The following is a 21,087-nucleotide window of genomic DNA, read 5'->3' as shown; positions in this document are numbered from 1 at the left end:
TGGATTCCACATTTTGGCTCACCCTTGGTTGCATGGCCCCATTTATCTTTCTGTGTGTTGTGTTTCCGTGTACCATATCTTGCTATTGGTCTACTTGTTGCATTTACAATTTGCGAATCCTTTCCAACATTATTGAATCTTGCTTACTTTCACATCAAAAAATTGTGCCACCATCCTAACCACGCTCCACCATAAGCTTTTACTTGTGTAGGTGTGAGAAACCGACAAGAATTGGTACCAATTGTGCTATTTCCTTGTTACACATTGGAGTGATCATTGACACATCTTCAACATCGGTCAAGGTACATTTGGTTGGTTCTTCCTTTTCTCCCACTCACATATCTTTGTTTGGAATGATGGATAGGCCAAGTACTTCTACCAACCCACTCTTATTGGAGCAAGACGACGACATGTCTTCCTACGTCACCAAAACGCAACTATTTGGCGCACACCGAGCTTTGCATCAAGAACAACTTGCTTTGGGCGACCGCATCGACAATCTCGCCACCGACCTACGACAATCCGAGCAACGTACAAGAGACTACTTCGACACATCCATGAGTTCCCTCAAAGAAGATATACGAACCATGATGGTCAACCGCTCTTCAACAACTTCGTCCTCGTCAAGACGGAGCCGCTCAAGTCGACACTCCGACGACACTATCTCCGGTTCAAGTACACCGACATCGAACACTCTTCGTCGTGCCGCGTGTCAAGACCGCCAAGCAAACCGCAATCCTCTAAACGACACCGACTCTCAAGAGCTTCGACATTGTCAAAACCAAGCTACATTCGCGCAAGCACAAGAACGGCAACGCCAACGACAACAAGAACAGGAGGAGCGAGCGCGACAACATCAAGATGCACAAGACGTCAAGGCACAACGCCAAGAACAACAACTTCGTGAAGCTCAAGCACTTGAGGCGCAACGTGCCCTTCGAGATTCAAGTCGAGCCGAAGCCAACCGAGGCCGAAAAGCTCGTCTACATCAAGAAGCACTTCACGACGAAGCTCAAGAAAGGATTTACCAAGCACGTGTGCATCGACAAGCTCCTCCACAAGCTCGACAAGTTCCTCTTCAAGCTAGACAAGAAAATCAAGTCCATCAAGAGCATGAAGACAATGGAAATCCACCTCCTCGCCAAGAGCACCATGAGGAAGACAACCCTCCTCGCCAAGAGTAACATGAGATTGTCAATCCTCAATGACATGGGCGTCATCATCCCCGACCCCAACACAATGAAGAGCAACGATATGGCAAGCTAAAGTTAACCATGCCAAAGTTCACCGGAAGCAATGACCCCACAACTATGAAGAAGAGAAGAAGATCGCAATGGCATCCCTCAAATTCCAAGACTACGTCCTCATTTGGTGGGAACAAGTCACTGAGCGCCGAGCGGCAAGAGGTGAACCACCCATCACTACTTGGGCGCAAATGAAGGATGTCATGCGAGCACGATTCGTGCCAAACTACTACAACCGTGACCTTTTCAAGAAACTCCAACTACGCAAGCAAGGAACCAAGAGCGTTGAAGAATACTACCAGGAAATGGAGATTGCCATGATACGAGCCAATGTCAAAGAAGATGATGAGCAAAGTATGGAACATTTCTTGAATGGACTCAATCACCCTATCAAGAAGATTGCCGACTTCCAACCATACTCGAACCTCATCGAGCTAGTGCATCAAGCTACCAAAGCGGAACGGCAAGTACAAGACGACTTCAAGTATGCCAAGTTCTCATCCAAGTCCTACGGCTTCTCCAACACCCAAGCATCAACGACTCCAACACCTTCTACCTCAACCAAGCCATCTACAAGCAACGGCAACAAGTCAAGTTACAAGAAAGCTTCGACAAGCTCAAGTCGTCCTCCAACTACAAGCAACTCCAAGCCAAGAGCTTCATCATCCTCTACCCCAACCGATGAGACCATCAAGACAAGTTCCTTCAAATGCTTCACATGCGGCGGCCGAGGCCACAAGTCCTTTGAGTGCACGAACAAGCGCACCATGATCCTCAACGACGACGGAACCTATGACTCAATGAGTGAATTAGAAATGGAAGCCCTTGAGCAAGTGGATCATGCACCGGCAAGTGAACAATGAAGATGAAGATGATCAAATCTTTTGTGATGAAGATTCAAGTCCCGTTCTTGTTGTCTCCAAGGTCTTAACTCTTCAACATCAACAAGACGAAGATCAAAGATGCCATATCTTCCACACCAAGCCCGGAATCAATGGACGGTTCATCAAGGTCATCATCGATGGAGGGAGTTGCCATAACTTAGCAAGTGAATAACTATCTTCCAAACTCCAATTGGTCAAGATGAAGCACCCGCACCCCTACAAGGTTCAATGGCTAACGACATCGACACCATCCAAGTCGAACATGGGGTACAAGTCTCTTTCAAGATCGGAGTTGACGAAGACACTTTGGAGTGTGATGTCCTCCCAATGACCGTTTGCCACCTCCTTCTTGGACGGCCATGGAAATTTGACCGCGGTGTCATCCACAACGGGCGTACAAACCACTATAGCTTCAAGATGAAAGGGAAGGAGTTTGTGCTACGACCTATGTCTCCAAGCCAAGTGCTTGCCGACAAGCAAAACACCCATCATGGAGAGAATAGTGAGCGAGCGAACCACCAAAAAGAGAGTGAGCGCCACAAGCCCAAATTGAGTGCCTCCATGATGAGCGACAAGAAAAACTTAGTTCTTGTTGCCACCAAACGTGAGATGAGAGAAGTGTGTGAGAACCCATCGAGTGTCCTACACTATGTCCTATTGTGCAAGGACGAGGCACCAAAAACTAACACCTCTCACAATCTACCTTTGGTGTTATCTTCTCTATTGCAGGAATTCCAAGATTTTTTCCCCGATGAGCTACCTCCGGGTCTACCTCCACTACGAGGCATTGAGCACCGAATCGACCTCATCCCCGGAGCGCCACTTCCGAACAAGGCTCCCTACCGAGTCAACCCCGAAGAAACCAAGGAAATACAAAGGCAAGTAAAGCATCTCATAGATCATGGACATGTACGCGAAAGTTTGAGTCCTTGTGCCGTACCGGTCATTCTTGTGCCCAAAAGAGACGATAGTTTTCGCATGTGTTCCAATTGTAGACCCATCAATGCTATCACCGTTCGATATAGGTACCCCATTCCACGCCTTGATGATATGCTTGATGAACTTAGCGGTGCCACTATCTTTTCCAAAATTGATCTTAAAAGTGGTTACTATCAAATACGCATACAAGAGGGTGATGAATGGAAAACCACTTTCAAAACAAAGTTTGCTTTGTATGAGTGGTTAGTCATGCCTATGGGTTTATCAGAAGCACCCGGTACTTTCATGCGTCTTATGCATTATGTGTTTCGCCCTTACATTGGTGAATTTGTTGTTGTCTACTTCGATGATATCCTTGTTTTTAGCAAATCTCTCAAGAGCATGTCACTCACCTTCGCACCGTGCTACAAACTCTTCGAAAAGAGCAACTTTATGCTAATATGGAAAAATGCCTCTTTGGTGTTGATAAGCTTGTTTTCTTGGGTTTCGTAGTATCTTCTAAGGGTGTTCATGTTGATGAATCTAAGATAAATGCTATTGAAACTTGGCCTCAACCAACCAACTTGCAACAAGTGCGTAGTTTTCTTGGTTTAGCCGGTTTCTAACGTAGATTTGGGAAGGATTTTAGCACCATCGCTTCACCTTTGCATGCTTTGAGTAAGAAAAATGCACCGTTTGTTTGGGGATCATCCCAAGATATCGCTTTCAATGAGCTTAAGAATTTGCTTACTCATGCTCCCGTGCTTGCATTACCCAACTTTGAAAAACCTTTTGAAATTCATTGCGATGCTAGTGGTAATGGTATAGGAGGTGTGTTAACGCAAGAGAAGCGCCCCATAGCATATTCTAGTGAGAAACTTTCCGGAGCGCAACTCAATTACCCCATCTATGACAAAGAGCTATATGCTTTAGTGCAAGTTTTGGGTGAATGGGAACATTACCTCCACCCTCATGAATTCATCATCCACACCGATCATGAAAAACATAAATATCTTAAGGGTCAAACTAAGTTGAACAAGCTTCACGCTAAGTGGAGTGAATTTATTGAGTCTTTTCCTTATGTCATCAAGTATATTAAAGGTAAGGAAAATGTTGTGGCGGATGCACTTTCCCGTATATGCATGCTTGTTACTCAACTTGAATTGAATGTCATTGGCTTTGAGCACATAAAAGACTTGTATGAGCATGATCCTACTTTTGCTGTTCCTTATGCAAAATGTTTGACGCATACATCTTGGGAACGCTATTACATCAAAGATGGATATCTTATGAGAGCTAACAAACTTTGCATTCCTGAGTCTTCTCTTCGTTTGTTGCTTTTGAAGGAATCTCATGGAGGAGGACTAATGGGACAGTTTGGTCGCGACAAGACACTTGCTACGCTCTCCAAGACCTATTTTTGGCCAAAGATGTTTCGCGACGTCAACCGCTTCACCAACCGATGCTCTACATGTCGCAAAGCTAAGTCTAAAGCTCAATCTCATGGCCTTTACATGCCACTTCCAGTTCCATATCAACCATGGGAAGATATTAGCATGGATTTTGTGCTTGGTTTGCCTAGAACTAGAAATGGCAAGGACTCCGTTTTTGTTGTTGTGGACCGATTCTCCAAAATGGCACATTTCATTCCTTGCAACAAGATAGACGATGCTTCACATGTTGCCAATCTCTTTTGTAGGGAAATCTTGCGACTTCATGGAGTGCCCAAAACGATTGTCTCGGACCGCGACATCAAGTTCTTGAGTTACTTTTGGAAGACCTTATGCCCCAAGCTCAGAATCAAGCTACTATTCTCCACGGCATATCATCCACAAACCGACGGCCAAACGGAGGTTACGAACCGAACACTCTCCACTCTACTATGCGTGTTGATAAAGAAGAACATCAAGGAGTGGGAGGAGTGCCTACCTATCACCAAGTACGCCTACAACTGAGCAAGACACAAGACTACCGGCAAGTCCGCCTTCGAGGTCGTCTACGGCTTCAACCCGTTGTCCCCATTGGACATTCTACCCCTACCACTACAAGAGCGCACAAACATGGACGCGAGTGCCCAAGTCAACCACCTCAAGAAGATGTATGAAGATACAAGGCACACCATCGAGCACCAAGTTCAACGACTCGCGACCAAGCTCAACATCAACAAGCAACCCATGATATTCAACATTGGAGATCTTGTGTGGCTACACCTTCGCAAGGAACGCTTCCCCAACGAACGCAAGTCCAAACTTCTACCACGAGCCGATGGACCCTTCAATGTGCTTGACGTTGAGCCTGCGTGCGTGACTTGGGCCGAGGCCCGTGTACCCGTTTCGTCCCCTCACTTACCCCTTTGCCCCTTGGGCTATAAATAGACCTTCTCCGCTCCATTTTTAGGGTTAGCAAAGTAGTAGCTCATATGTGAGGATAGCTTTTGCTCATCCATACGGATCATCTCCTCGAGAGTGACCGCGGCCCCTCTCCGGAGAAGATCCCCTTGGATTCAAGACCCCCTCTTGGGTGGCCCTGATGTAGGGTGGAACCCTAGGTGGCTGATCTTTCACGAAAGGAGCGAATCCCTACGAAGAGCACGATGAACACGAGGGGAAACACAAGGGAAACACGAGGGGAACACGAGAGAAATCACTCAACCAACAAGAATAGATCACACATGTGCTAGATCGATGAACACAAAGGTAAGATACAAGATCCAAATCCAACAAAGGACGATACAAATGGTAACCGGTTCTTCTCCGTGAGGAGTCTTGATGGGGGCCACCCAAGTGGGGGTCTTGAATCCAAGGTGATCTTCTCCATAGAGGGGCCGCGGTCTCTCTCGTGGAGCAGATCCGTAATGGATGAGCAATGCTCTGTCTCACATATGAGCTAAACCAGTTCTAACCCTAGAAAGAGGAAGGGGATGGAGTATATATAGTCTAGGGGGGCGAAGAGGTACATGGGCCTAGGCCCTTTACTGTGCACAGACAGGCAGAGTCGGATGTCCGGGCGTCGGGCCGGATGTCCGGGGCTTCGGGAGGGGCCGAATGTCCGGGCTAGGGGGCCGGATGTCCGGGCTAACGGCGATAGATTCTGTAGGTTCTACTGTGTGGCACCGGATTTCCGGGCTTCTGGCCGGATGTTCGGGCTGGGGCCGGATGTCCGGGGCCTCGAGCTGTAGGGCGGCTGGTCTGCTGCGGGTGTGGACGCTCCAGGGGCCGGATGTCCGGGGCCTGGAAAGTGAACTCGCCTTCTTCCGTTGGTTCTCTTCATCCATGGACTTGGCGGCTTGTCCTTCTTCACGTGCATCTTCGGGAGAGTCCTCTTAACACCTGATCATGCATAGCATATCGGACTTAGGTAGTAGCCATGTTTCGAGTGGATCATATGTGATATCACTAAGGAAGGAAGTCACCTCGTTCTCGAGAGCTCTAGCCCGTGCTCGTGTCATGGGTCCTCTTGGCTCTTGATGAGACGATGGTAGGTCCATGGGGATGATCGTAGGATGCTCCGCATCATCTCCCCTCCCTTGGATCGAAATCCTCATCACCATGGTACGGGGAGAGATCTTTGATGTTGAAGATGTCGCTCACGGAGTACTTGTCGCGTGGGATGTCGATCTTGTATGCGTTGTTGTTGTAGCGTGCAAGCACCTTGAAGGGTCCATCAGCTCGTGGTAGAATTTTGGACTTGCGCTCGTTGGGGAAGCGGTCCTTGCGAAGGTGTAGCCACACAAGATCTCCAACTTGGAATATCATCGGTTGCTTGTTGACGTTGAGCTTGGTCGCGAGTCGTTGTACTTGGCGCTCGATGGTGTGCCTTGTATCTTCATGCATCTTCTTGAGGAAGTTGACTCGGGCACTCGCGTCCATGTTTATGCGCTCTTGTAGTGGTAGAGGTAGAATGTCCAATGGTGAAAATGGGTTGAAGCCATAGACGACCTCGAAGGGGGACTTGTTGGTAGTCGAATGTCTTGCACGATTGTAGGCGTACTCGGCGATAGGTAGGCACTCCTCCCACTCATTGATGTTCTTCTTTATCAACACGCGTAGTAGAGTGGAGAGCGTGCGGTTCGTCACCTCCGTTTGGCCGTCGATTTGTGGATGGTATGCTGAAGAGAACAAAAGCTTGATTCCGAGCTTGGCGCACAAGGTCTTCCAAAAGTAACTCAAGAACTTGACGTCGCGGTCTGAGACAATCGTCTTTGGCACTCCATGAAGACGCAATATTTCCCTACAAAACAAATTTGCAACATGTGAAGCATCGTCTATCTTGTTGCAAGGAATGAAATGAGCCATTTTGGAGAATCGGTCCACAACAACAAAAACGGAATCCTTGCCATTTCGAGTTCTAGGCAAACCAAGCACAAAATCCATGCTAATATCTTCCCATGGTTGATATGGAATTGGAAGTGGCATGTAAAGGCCATGAGATTGGGCTTTAGACTTAGCTTTGCGACATGTAGAGCATCGGTTGGTGAAGCGATTGACGTCGCGAAACATCTTGGGCCAAAAGTAGTTCTTGGAGAGCGTGGCAAATGTCTTGTCGCGTCCAAAATGTCCCATTAGTCCCCCTCCATGCGATTCTTGCAAAAGTAACAAACGAAAAGAAGACTCGGGGATGCAAAGTTTGTTATCTCTAATAAGATAACCATCCTTGAGGTAATATCGATCCCAAGAAGTATGCGTCAAACACTTGGCATAAGGAATAGCAAATGTAGGATCATGCTTAGCCATGACAAGGAAAATCTGAAACATGATTATTACCGGTTTAAGATTTACAGTGGACAACTATACGACGGTATGAGGATACAAGCATATTGGTAAACCGGATTTGGTTATTCATAAACCAGAGCTAGAAGAGGAACTCAAGTCTACACGCGATGGGTATGAGGAGGAAATCACAATACTATTGGAGAAGAATGATGACCTGATAAACAAGATCGGAGTCTTCATGGGAGATCCCGCGCCAGGAAGAGAAGACGATGAACCTAAGGACATTCATTCTGAAGACTACATCATCATCAACGACACTGACTCTGTCGTGGTTTTGTCATGGCAGATGTCCTAGAGAAAGGAATTAGTCGTGGAGCCCTCGCTACGGGTTAGCTTAAAGGGGTTAAAGCGGACAAGGGACGCAAGAGAGTTTTATACTAGTTTGGCCCCTTACGATGAAGGTAAAGCCTACGTCTAGTTGTGATGGAATTGATGGGGTTTTGATGACCAGGGAGCCAATACGCTTTGCCTGGGTCTCGAGTTGTTGTCTGTTGTTCCTGAACCGCCGCCGGGTCGTCCTCTTATATACATGGGTTGACGCCCGTCGGTTTACAGACTCCGAGGCCGGCTCATAATCGTGTCCGGCTCGGTCTCTGCTACTTCTATCTTACCACACAAGTTTACATATCAATGCCGCTTTGTGTCTACAGGCCTTAAACCGGCTTTGGGCCCTGGGCCTTCATGAAGCGTCACCGTCTGTCTTCATGGGCTTCAGATACAGAGGAACTACTTATGAAGTTAACCCGGCCTCTCCTGGCCGGTTTACACCCAGTGGTAATATCCCCAACATTAGGCCCCAGATTGATTTGAACTGGTTCATGTCAATCCTCAATACTTAAGAAAATTTCTTCTTCAATATCTTCACACAATCTTGTAAACCGCCATGACATCATCTTCTAGGATCATGGTAAACCGCCGTGACGTCACCTGTCATTAACGAGCCTCCGACCATCAAGGCGACAGCATCGCCTCATATCCAAAAATTTGGCTCCTCGATTTTCGCGTCTGTCGTTTATCTCCTTTATAAATAGGGCCAGGGGTCTTTCCATTTTCCCCCTCGTGCCTCTTCACTTCATCATCATCCTCGCGACGCCCGACCCTTCGACCTCGGCCGCCGCCGTCAACCTTCGACTGCTGCGCCAACCTTGGCCGCTGCATCGACCTGAACGTACCAGAGCTCCTCCGCGCGCCGCAGCTGCTCAACAGCCTCCGTAAGTCTCCCCTTTCTCTTACCATAGATCTGCACTTAGGGTTTCTATCGTTCATCAGTGTTCGTCGCCGCCCTTCTTTTTCCTTATTTATATCCATGGATTAGGTCTAAAAAAACACATAGATCTCGCGCGGTAGTAGTTTAAACCACATAGATCTCGCGCGGTAGTAGTTTCAGCACCTGTTTGATATCCAACTCATCTCAACTTGGTGAACTTTTAGTACGCTGGAATTTAGGTCAGAATATATTTTGTTTTTCCTACGCGCGGTAGATCTGAAATTACCATAGCAAGATGTGAAACTTGTTTCCTCCTTCACTTACACACTTTGAACACCAGATTGGCCGGTTTAACTTCACACATAAAATGATGACCCGGTAGATACCATTAGTCCCCTGTTGAACTGTCAATGCATTACACCGTTCCATTGTCAGACTCCGGTTTATGAATAACCAAATCCGGTTTATCAATATGCTTGTATCCTCATACCGTTGTATAGTTGTCCACTGTAAATCTTAAACCGGTAATAATCATGTTTCAGATTTTCCTTGTCATGGCTAAGCAAGTCTATGAGTGCAATTGGGCTCCCTCTCGAGTAACCGAGGAGCAGTTAAACAACCTAGTTAAAACGGGCGCTTTAGCCAAGAAAGATGTCATCCACTGGAGGGTCCTTGGCCCAGAAAATCCTCCTACACCCAAGGATGGAGAGGTAGTCGTGTTCGCTGATCATCTCGGACGAGGTTTTAGCCCTCCCGGTTCAAAAAATTTCCGGGATGTACTGGCTAATTTTCAATTGCGCCCTCAAGACATTGGTCCGAACTCTGTAACCAACATCTGCCACTTCCAAGTTTTTTGTGAGGTTTATCTGCAGGAGGAACCTTCAGTCGAACTGTTTCGGGATTTCTTTCACTTAAACCGTCGCACAGACTTCTTAGATGGACCCAATACGGAACTGGGCGGAATGGCGGTTCAGAAAAGGAAGGAAGTCACCTTCCCTCATCCCAAACTCCACAGTCACCCCAAAGAGTGGAACCAGACTTGGTTTTACTGCATGGATACATCTCCATCTGATGAAAATCCTTTGCCGGGTTACCGCCCTGAACGCCTTAGCAACACACATCCTTTTCCTCAGAGGTTGACAGCAAGAGAACGGGCCAACTATGCTCCCCAATTATCAAAGCTTAGAGCCTTCATGGCGAACGGTTTGACAGGAGTTGATCTTGCTCGTTGCTGGATAAGCTGGAGCATTCTGCCCTTAAGCCGGCGCCCCGGTTTGATGTGTGAGTACATGGGGAGTTTGAAGGATGCTCAGCGGCACATTGACATTCAGCTTACAGACGAAGAAGTCACTGAGGCTGTAAAGAAAATACTGAACGAACCGGAGGCCGTCTGTGCCCAAATCGGACTACTCCCTTTCTGCACCTTCAACAAACCACCAGCTGTAAGAATCATATAATCCTTTGTATCTGAATTTGCTTCTGTCCAAATATTCTCTGAAAGTGTGATTATTTTCTGACAGGGTGATGATCTGTTCTGGAACAAGAAACCATCACAAGACAAACCGGCAAAGCCGCAAGACAAACCGGTCAAGCCAGTTCGTCCAAAGACCAAGGTTTTTAAGAAACCTGCCAAGAGAAGGACCACTGCATCCTCCGATCTACCAGCTGATGACGATGTGCGTAATCCGGAACCAGAGGTAGAACTTGACTCTCTTGGTTCATTTTTCGTACATCTCATTGACAATGATTATTATTAGGACGACGCTGAAGGCAGTCACACTGAGGACGTAGAGGTAACTATTCTTTCCTCCGATTCAGATCCTCTGCCAACATCAAAAATCCGTTAAGCAAACCAGAAAGTAAAATTTTCTCACCCTCTTGCTTACTTGGACCCAAACTTTCTTTTGAAGACGCAGCAGCACGAGGCTCACCGTACAACCCGGCACAGCGGCCAGGTAGTTACCTCCGCCGGTTTACCGAACAGTCCGGTTCGGAAACGCCGACCAGAGGTCTCTTATCCCATTGATACTTCATGCCCAAAAGCAGGTTGTTTTCACCAGCCTCTTAACCCGTCTGATTCAAATTATCAGGGTACTTCTCACTCATCCTCTGGCGAGTCATCGGCCACACAGCTTCCACCCCTCAAAACAGTTCCTGGGTGAGCTATGCACATGTCTTTATTCTTGATGTGTTATATTTACATACTGTACTTGATCCTTATGTCTATCTTTTCTCAGCGCCAGGCCAAGACCCAGCAAGAAAGCTCGGTTAAACAAACCGGCTGATGATAATGTAGCTGCTGAACCGGAGACAACTCCAGATCTGGAGAAACCGACGCTGACGCCATGCTTCATGATCCGCCGCTTCAAGACCATGATTTCCTTGCTGAACAAGTGCAAGTTGACACTACAAGCCATGCAGACTGGCCAACCAGCCCCGTTCGAACTGATGACAAACCGGTTAGTCCAGCTAAGGACACTAATAAACCGCCAACTCCGGTGAAGGCTGTTGATGAACAAGATGATGACGTTATGATTACTGGTACTGGCCACACCACTCCTGGCAACCCTGTAGCTTTGTCAAAGCATACTGCCAAGGATGATCTCTCTGCTATCGGCAAAGGCAAATGGAATGCCGATTTATCAAACTACGCTCATCTCAATGCTCAAGATATTCACTCTGGCTTCTTGAACCGTCTGTATACCAGCCGTGACTATGAAGCTAGTTTGGTAAATTAATGAAGGAGCGATATGAGGTAACTACTGTTTTTCTCTTTTGTCCAATTGCAGTTTATCAACTCCTAGTAGCCCCCAAGTGACGGTATATGATACCAACCTAAACCGGAACTTTTGTCATAACTTAACTTTGCATATTTAGCCTCCAGGGACCGGATTACCTTTTTAAGATGAACCGGTTCCTTAAAATTTGCCATACTGCTCTTTCGCCGGTATAGCCCCCGAGGGCCATTTTAACTTTATAAAGATGAACCGGGACTGTAGAAGAATTCCCGTACCAACAGTTTTTGAGCAAACACACATTAGCCCCCAAGTATCAAGGGGATAACTTGTTATGTGCTTGGTACTTCAAATATGTGCTGTCAACTCACTATGTATCTGTCTCTTTATAGGCTGAACTAAGCAAGAAGGAAAGCCAAACCGCTGATCTGCAAGAGAACATCAAGTCCCAACAGGCCGAAACTTCCAAAGCAAAAGATGAGCTGACGAGCGCCTTAGCCGCTATGGAAAAGCTAAATGAGAGCTTTGCCAAGGAGCGGGCGGATTGGAACACAGAGAAATCCGCTTTGCGGAAAAGAGCTGAAGACGCAGAAGCAGCTCTCAAACCAGTGGTAGACGAGCTGACTGGGGTAAAGCGGCAAGTACATGCGATGACCGCTGCTGTGTTTGGTAAGCATCTTTTCCTTAATATTGTTAACATATCTTCCCATGCGTTGCCGGTTTACTGATGTTTGCAATGATGCAGGAACTCGCATTAGTCATCTGGGCTCTAATGTTCAGAAGAAGTTGAAGGCTGCCTACACGCCGATAGAACAACTGTATACCGGCGCTCAACGAATTATCTGCACCACTTCTCACAATAAGCCGCCCCCGACATTGATCAAGGATACCTTAGACAGGCTATCTATGCTGCCTGCCCGGATAGAAGAGCTGAAGAGGTCTGCTGCAAGGGCTGGCGCTCTGACCGCACTAACCCGAGCAAAAGCATGGGTGCCTGATCTTGATCCGACGGACGTGGCTAAAGACTACCCAAGCTTAAAAGAAGACGGATCAGAGTTTGGCACTGATGATCTCCGCGCCATAAACCGGGAAGTACGTCCACTGGCTTGTCAACTTGCTGAAGAGGCTGATCTTTCATTTTACCAGGCGAGCTATGATACCAATAACAAGCGGGTTGTTGCACCAACTCCTGAGGCTCAAAACCTGATCCCTCCAATCCGTAAGCACACTTATGCCCCTGATATTGAACCGTCCACCCTTATAAGCGATGAAGCTGTGTTCCAAGCTTTAACTGGGATCGACTGGACAACTGTTGACTTCCAGCCGCTGGGTAGAAACGAAGAAGATGAACCGGTGCAAGATGATCCGCAGCCGTTAGGTCAAGCTGCTCAACGATCATAACCCGGGGGCCGGTTTAATCTTCCATACTGCAATGTTTATTGAGAAACAATTATTCCATTGGGCACTGAAACGCCTTGTAATAGGCTAGTTAAAACACTTGGTCTGTTATGCCTTCGTGCATATTTATCTGCAACTGATGCGTGTTAATCCGCCATGTTTGAGATATGATGTTCATAATCCATAGCGATTTATTCAAGCTGTTCCTGCACATAAGAAGCTTAAAGCGCCCTGGCGGTTTACCACTGGGCGGGTCATGATACCCAATTATATGTATGACCAAGGTTTATAACCAAGGTTGTAAAAGATAACCAAATATAGAAATATATGATACATGTGACCTTTAGGCATAGTGTTGGCTGACCAACCTTGTAATGAGGGTAATAACCCTAATCCAGAGCAAAAATATCTCCTGTTATATAATGCCGGTTTACAATAAAACCGTTCCGGGTTATGATATACACCGGTTTATTCCATATTGGTGACTATGAGTCAAAACCAGACCGGGCTGATAGTCTCCGGAGTATAACTTGGTCATGTACTGACAACTTGTAGTTGACAGCCTAACCGGGTTGATAAACACCGGTTTGAAAACATCACAAATCTTTAGCAAAAGAAAAAGAAACTTAGCAAAAGGCAAATAAAACCGTTGTAGTCGAGGCTTTTCACGGGCTACCAGGCCCCAAATTTGATCAAGAGGTGTTGCTATGGTTCGGGTTCGACCAAGCCCCCAAGTGAAGCTATGGCATTACGCCGATCAAGAGGTGTTGCTATGGTTCGGGTTCGACCAAGCCCCCAAGTGATGCTGTGGCATTACGCCGATCAAGAGGTGTTGCTATGGTTCGGGTTCGACCAAGCCCCCAAGTGATGCTATGGCATTACGCCGATCAAGAGGCGTAGCTATGGTTCGGGTTCGACCAAGCCCCCAAGTGATGCTGTGGCATTACGCCGATCAAGAGGCGTAGCTATGGTTCGGGTTCGACCAAGCCCCCAAGTGATGTTGTGGCATTGCGCCGATCAAGAGGCGTAGCTATGGTTCGGATACGACCAAGCCCCCAAGTGATCTAATATCAAGCTTTGAGAAGCTAAATCAAGGGTAAACCGGACGCCGCTTTGTAAGCTCCATGTAACCACACATGATGTAAGAAAACAACACATACCCCACTTTAGCTGAGGTTCTGGTTTATTATATTGATCATAATATATACAATGTCATAATATGTACATATGCAAAGCCTGTAGCTCAAGTATAATAGGGCCGAAGATGAGCAATATTCGATGGCCGGTTGGTCTCCTCCTCCGATTTACGTGAGTCTTTGCGCTCTCGAACAACGATTAGGTAGTATGACCCGTTGTGCAGATCCTTGCTGACCACAAAAGGTCCTTCCCAAGGGGGGATAGCTTGTGCATATCCGTCTGATCCTGGATGAGTCGAAGCACCAAATCTCCTTCTTGAAAGGTTCTGGTTCTAACCCGGCGGCTATGATAACGACGCAGATCTTGCTGATAAATTGCCGAACAGGCTGCCGCCATGTCACGCTCCTCATCTAACAGGTCAAGAGCTTCCTACCATGCCTTCTCGTTGTCCGCTTCAACATATGCCGCTACATGAGGCAAGTCATGACGGATGTCACTAGGAAGAACCGCTTCCGCTCCATAAACCATGAAGAACGGCGTGTAGCCTGTCGATCTGTTGGGTGTGGTATTGATGCTCCATAATACTGAAGGTAACTCCTCAACCCAACAACCCGGCGTCCATTGCAAAGGAACCATAAGTCGGGGTTTGATGCCTCTCAAGATCTCTTGATTGGCCCTCTCCGCTTGACCATTGAACTGGGGGTGAGCCACTGATGACACGTCAAGCCGGATGTGCTCACGTTGATAGAACTCCTTCATGGCACCCTTTGATAGATTGGTACCATTGTCTGTTATAATGCTGTGTGGAAAGCCAAACCGGAAGATCACCTTTTTGATGAATTGAACCGCCGTGGCTGCGTCACACTTACTAACTGGCTCTGCCTCCACCCACTTCGTGAACTTATCAACCGCCACCAAAAGGTGGGTCTTCTTATCCTTGGACCTCTTGAAAGGCCCAACCATATCCAGCCCCCAAGTTGCAAACGGCCAGGTGATTGGAATCATCCTCAATTCTTGAGCTGGTACATGAGCGCGCCGTGAGAATTTCTGACAGCCATCACATCTTTTGACCAAGTCCTAGGCATCAGCATGAGCTGTCAACCAATAGAAACCATGACGAAATGCCTTGGCCACCAAAGATTTTGAACCAGCGTGGTGACCACAATCTCCTTCGTGGATCTCACGCAAAATTTCACGGCCTTCCTTAGGAGACACACAGCGTTGAAACGCCCCTGTCACACTACAATGATGTAACTCTCCATTGATAATAGTCATGGACTTGGACCGCCGGGTTATCTGCCTGGCCAAAGTTTCATCCTCTGGTAACTTGCCCCGGTTTATATACGCCAGATATGGAACCGTCCAATCCGGGATGACATGAAGAGCCGCCACCAACTGAGCCTCCGGATCAGGAACAGCCAAATCCTCTTCACCAGGGAGTTTAACGGACGGATTATGCAAAACATCCAGGAAGACATTAGGTGGAACCGATTTACGTTGGGAACCCAGGCGGCTTAAAGCGTCTGCCGCTTCATTCTTCCGTCGGTCCACATGATCCACCTGATAACCTTTGAAGTGACCTGCAACAATGTCCACCTCACGATGATATGCTGCCATTAGTGGGTCCTTGGAATCCCAAGTGTCGGACACTTCTTGAGCCACCAGATCCGAGTCACCGAAGCACTTAACTCAGCTGAGATTCATCTCCTTAGCCATCCGAAGACCATGGAGTAAGGCCTCATATTCAGCTGCATTGTTAGTGCAAGGGAACATTAAATGGAGAACATAACAAAACTTATCACCTCCTGGGGAAGTTAATACGACTCCAGCCCCCGAGCCCTCCAATTGCCTGGACCCATCAAAATGAATAGTCCAATAAGTGTGATCCGGCTTCTCTTTTGGCGCTTGTAATTCTGTCCAATCATTGATGAAATCCACAAGTGCCTGAGATTTGATCGCCGTTCGGGGTATGTATTTCAACCCGTGAGGCCCGAGCCCGATAGCCCACTTAGCAATCCGACCAGTTGCTTCCCTGTTCTGGATTATATCCCCCAAAGGAGCAGAGCTGACCACCGTGATGGGATGACCTTGGAAATACTGCTTAAGCTTCCAGTTTGCCATGAAAACCCCATACACCAATTTTTGCCAATGCGGGTACCTCTACTTGGACTCAATGAGTACCTCACTGATATAGTAAACCGGCCGCTGAACCGGGTATTCCTTTCCTGCCTCCTTGCACTCCACCACAATAGCCACACTGACAGCTCGAGCATTAGCTGCCACATATAGCAACAATGGTTCTTTATCCACTGGAGCAGCGAGAACCGGCGGATTAGCTATCTGCCGCTTTAAGTCCTCAAATGCTTCATTAGCGGCGTCACTCCAGACGAAGTTATCTGTTTTTTTCAACATCTAATACAAAGGGATGGCCTTCTCGCCAAGGCGATTGACAAACCGGCTCAACGCGGCAATCCGGCCCGCCAGGCGTTGAACATCATTGATACACTTCGGTTTAGCCAAGGAGGTGATGGCCTTGATCTTTTCCGGATTAGCTTCAATGCCCCTGTTAGACACCAAAAAGCTCAAGAGCTTGCCTGCCGGTACACCAAACACACACTTGGCCGAATTAAGCATCATTTTATAAACCCGCAGGCTATCAAAGGTTCCCTTCAAGTCATCAATCAATGTCTCCTTCTTCCTTGATTTTACCACAATATCATCCACATAGGCGTGAACATTGCGGCCAATCTGTTTATGCAGACAATTCTGCACACACCGTTGATAAGTCGCCTGGGCACTCTTGAGCCCAAAGGGCATGGATACAGAGCAGAAGGCTCCAAAGGGAGTTATGAAAGTTGTCTTCTCCTGGTCCTTAACTGCCATTTTGATCTGATGATAACCAGAATATGCATCCAAAAAGCTTAAACGCTCGCAACCCGCCGTAGCATCAATAATTTGATCAATACGGGGAAGGGCAAAAGGATCCGCTGGACAAGCTTTGTTGAGATCTGTGTAGTCCACACACATATGCCAAGTGCCATTCTTCTTAAGGACCAGCACCGGATTAGCCAACCACTTAGGATGGAATACTTCAACGATAAATCCAGCCGCCAAGAGCCTAGCTACTTCTTCTCCAATAGCTTTGTGTCTTTCTTCATTGAACCAATGGAGAAACTGCTTGACCGGTTTATACTTAGGATCAACATTGAGGGTGGGCTCAGCGAGTTCTCTCGGTACACCTGGCATGTCAGAAGGCTTCCATGCAAAGATGTCCCGATTCTCACGGATGAACTCGATGAGCGCGCTTTCCTATTTCGGATCCAAGTTAGCGCTGATGCTAAACTGCTTGGACGAATCGCCAGGCACGAAGTCGACAAGCTTAGTCTCATCAGCCGATTTAAACTTCAGGGCCGGATCATGCTCGGTAGTTGGTTTCGTCAACGAAGTCATATCCGCCGGATCAACATTGTCCTTATAGAACTTCAACTCTTCTGTTGCACAAACCGACTCAGCATAAGCCGCATCACCTTCTTCACACTCCAGAGCAATCTTGCGGCTCCCATGCACGATTATAGTTCCCTTGTGACCCGGCATCTTGAGCTGCAGATAGACATAACAAGGCCGTGCACACAATGCGGAAATTGCGAAAGTGAAAGATCAGATCACCCAGGCCAAAGCCGACTTAGCAGCTGAGGATACCAGGATAGCCGCGGAGCGGGCCGCTTTGGATGCACAAGCTTACCGGATTATGCTGGATCAGAGTGCGTCGAACGAAGTCCTAAAGAGGAGGCACCGATCTCGCTTGCCACCGGTTTATGACGCTAGAAATCTCTTTAACACCCCGGGAGCAGGGACCAGTAATCCGCCGGTGGTAAACCGGGCAGAGGCACCGGGGGCAGGGGCGCCGGTTCAGTCACGCTTGACGGATCCGCCTCGTCAGAACAACATTGTGGCACCGCATGTCCCCACGCCATCGGGTCATTATTCTAACCCGATGGACAACATTGTCGCTGCCGCTTCACGGCTGGCGGCCATCCCGATCGAAGGCGATTCTCCAGCGGTGGTCGAGACGCGTCGGGTCAAGGAGCTTCTTCAGACAGCCTTGGTTCAACAGGAGGCTTATTCACATAGTCGCGATCGGATTCATTCCACTCCCCGTCCAAGCCGGAGTTATAGCAGGCGTATGGATGAACCGGCAGTGTCAAGCAATGCACGGTACCGTGATCCGCCCCGTGGCAGTACCCCGGCGGGTGGTGCTGGTGATGCTCAGGAGGTGGTGGACCGGGCTCGGGCACGCAGAGAGGCCGAGTTAGCGGCGCGGCACGAAGCCCGTCAGCTTACTCCGGTTCGTCCAACCACATCGGTGGAACCAGGAGTTACCTCTAGTTCCTTGGGAGTGCCATGTCTTGTCCCAGCATTGCGCAATGTGCGCCTGCCCAAGGATTTCAAGGGCCCGCGCAAGGTGCCGAATTACACCGCCGATTTATCCCCTGAAACATGGGTCGAAAGCTATGAGATGGCCATGGAGATGCTGGACGTGGATGATGCGGCATGTGCGAAGTATTTCACCATGATGCTAGAAGGGACGGCCCGCACTTGTCTAAAAAGCTTACCGGCTAATTCTATTAGGTCATGGGCCGAGTTGAGAGCCCGGTTTATTTAGAATTTCAAGGATACATGCAAGCAGCCCATGTCAATTGTGGAGTTAGCTGCCTGTGTCCAGGAGGAAGGAGAGTCAACAACCCATTGGGTGCACCGGGTTTCGGAGATTTTGCATTCATCGGACCGCATCAACACTAACACCGCAGTTTTAACATTGGAAGGCAATTGCCGGTTTGAACCCCTGAAGTTGAAGTTGGGACGGCTCAAACGTCATTGTAATGACATGGGAACCCTCATGGCTGCACTGGTGAAGTATGCCGACTCTGATAGTACCAAGGATCTCGAGTCTGACGATGATAAGACAGGGAAGGGAAAGAAGAGCGGCAACGCCAAGGGGCAGCACCACAACCCGGCGGGTCATGGAAACGGCGGCAAGCGTAAAGTGGACCACAGTTTAGACTTTGTGGCTAACACTAATACATGTGACAAGGGCCAGCGGCGTAAGGGTAAACCGCCCCAGCGTAGTGGAATGCCAAATCCTAATCCGGACTGTTTGTCTTATCTGTTGAACCAGCCCTGTCCGAAGCATGGGACGAAGGAGGAACCGTCCCCACACCTCTGGAAAGATTGTTACATCATGCAAGAGTTCAAAAATTCTCATTCTTTCCGGTATGATCATGGATCAGGAGGCGGTTCGGGCTCAGGCTCTCATGGGCCGGGTTAACTTCAGCCATCAGCGTCGCCAACGCGTCAAACAAATCAGATAGAACCTGAGCTGGCAGTCGCACTGGGCCTCATGCCCTGGTTGCTGCCGCCGCTGCCGATCCGGAAATCATCGCCGCTGCGGTCGAGGAATGGAGCACCGGTTGCGTGCCGGCCATGAAGATCGCAACCCGGTTCGGCAGATCAAAGGGGTCCGGAATACTGTCGCCATCGGAACAGCCCCCAATCCGGCCATCTTGTAACTGATATAACGAATCGGTCTCTCCGGTTGATGACTCGTCACCGGAATAAACGACGGTCTCACCACCAGATTCCGATCTATCCTCAGATTCCCCTCCATGGATAACTCCCACGAAGGCATGCTTCATGATAGGCTTGACTCGGGCAGATCTCGCACGCTGAGCCGTTTCGACGAGGTCGGTGCAGATGTCCGGCTCAGGGCCCGGTTCGCCGATCTTGCCAATGAAAATGTGTATGCCACCAAAGGGGACCCGGTACCCGTACTCAATTGAGCCGGCCTCGGGGCCCCAGCCTACATCGTCGATGTAGAGCTTGCCGCGACGACTCTTGGTCATCCGGCCCACAGCGTAACCCTTGAGTCCTTCGAAGTTGCCCTCCAAGAACTTGAAACCATCGTGCGATAGCCCCACGGTGGGCGTCAACTGTCGTGGTTTTGTCACGACAGATGTCCTAGAGAAAGGACTTAGTCGTGGAGCCATCACTACGGGTTAGCTTAAAGGGGTTAAAGCGGACAAGGGACGCAAGAGAGTTTACAGACTACTAGTTCGGCCCCTTACGATGAAGGTAAAAGCCTACGTCTAGTTGTGATGGAATTGATGGGGTTTCGATGACCAGGGAGCCAATACGCTTTGCCTGGGTCTTGAGTTGTTGTCTGTTGTTCCTGAACCGCCGCCGGGTCGTCCTCTTATATACATGGGTTGACGCCCGTCGGTTTACAGACTCCGAGGCCGGCTCATAATCGTGTCCTGCTCGGTCTCTGCTACTTCTATCTTACCACACAAGTTTACATATCAATGCCGGTTTGTGTCTACAGGCCTTAAACCGGCTTTGGGCCCTGGGCCTTCATGAAGCGTCACCGTCTCTCTTCATGGGCTTCAGATACAGAGGAACTACTTATGAAGTTAACCCGGCCTCTCCTGGCCGGTTTACGCCTAGTGGTAATATCCCCAACAGACTCCGACCCTGATGATAGTGATGATGATTATGAAGACGAAGCTGGAGCGGACATCATGGAGTCTTCCACCGATCAAAATTTTTAGATGACCACCATATGATTAGTAGCCTTTCCCCCATGTATATAGTAGTAGTCCGAGCACTTTTGTAACGATAGTTCTAGACCGATTGTATGCCCTTACTTGATTGAGTGATATGATATGATTGTGTTTGTCTCATGTGCATATGGGTAGTGTTTTCTCACTAGACCTCAATTCTATTCTAATCTCTCCC

Source organism: Aegilops tauschii, chromosome 6 (assembly GCF_002575655.3).
Source record: "Aegilops tauschii subsp. strangulata cultivar AL8/78 chromosome 6, Aet v6.0, whole genome shotgun sequence".
Lineage (NCBI taxonomy): Eukaryota > Viridiplantae > Streptophyta > Magnoliopsida > Poales > Poaceae > Aegilops > Aegilops tauschii.
The sequence above is the reverse complement of the archived record's forward strand: the minus strand, read 5'-3'. Positions refer to the sequence as shown.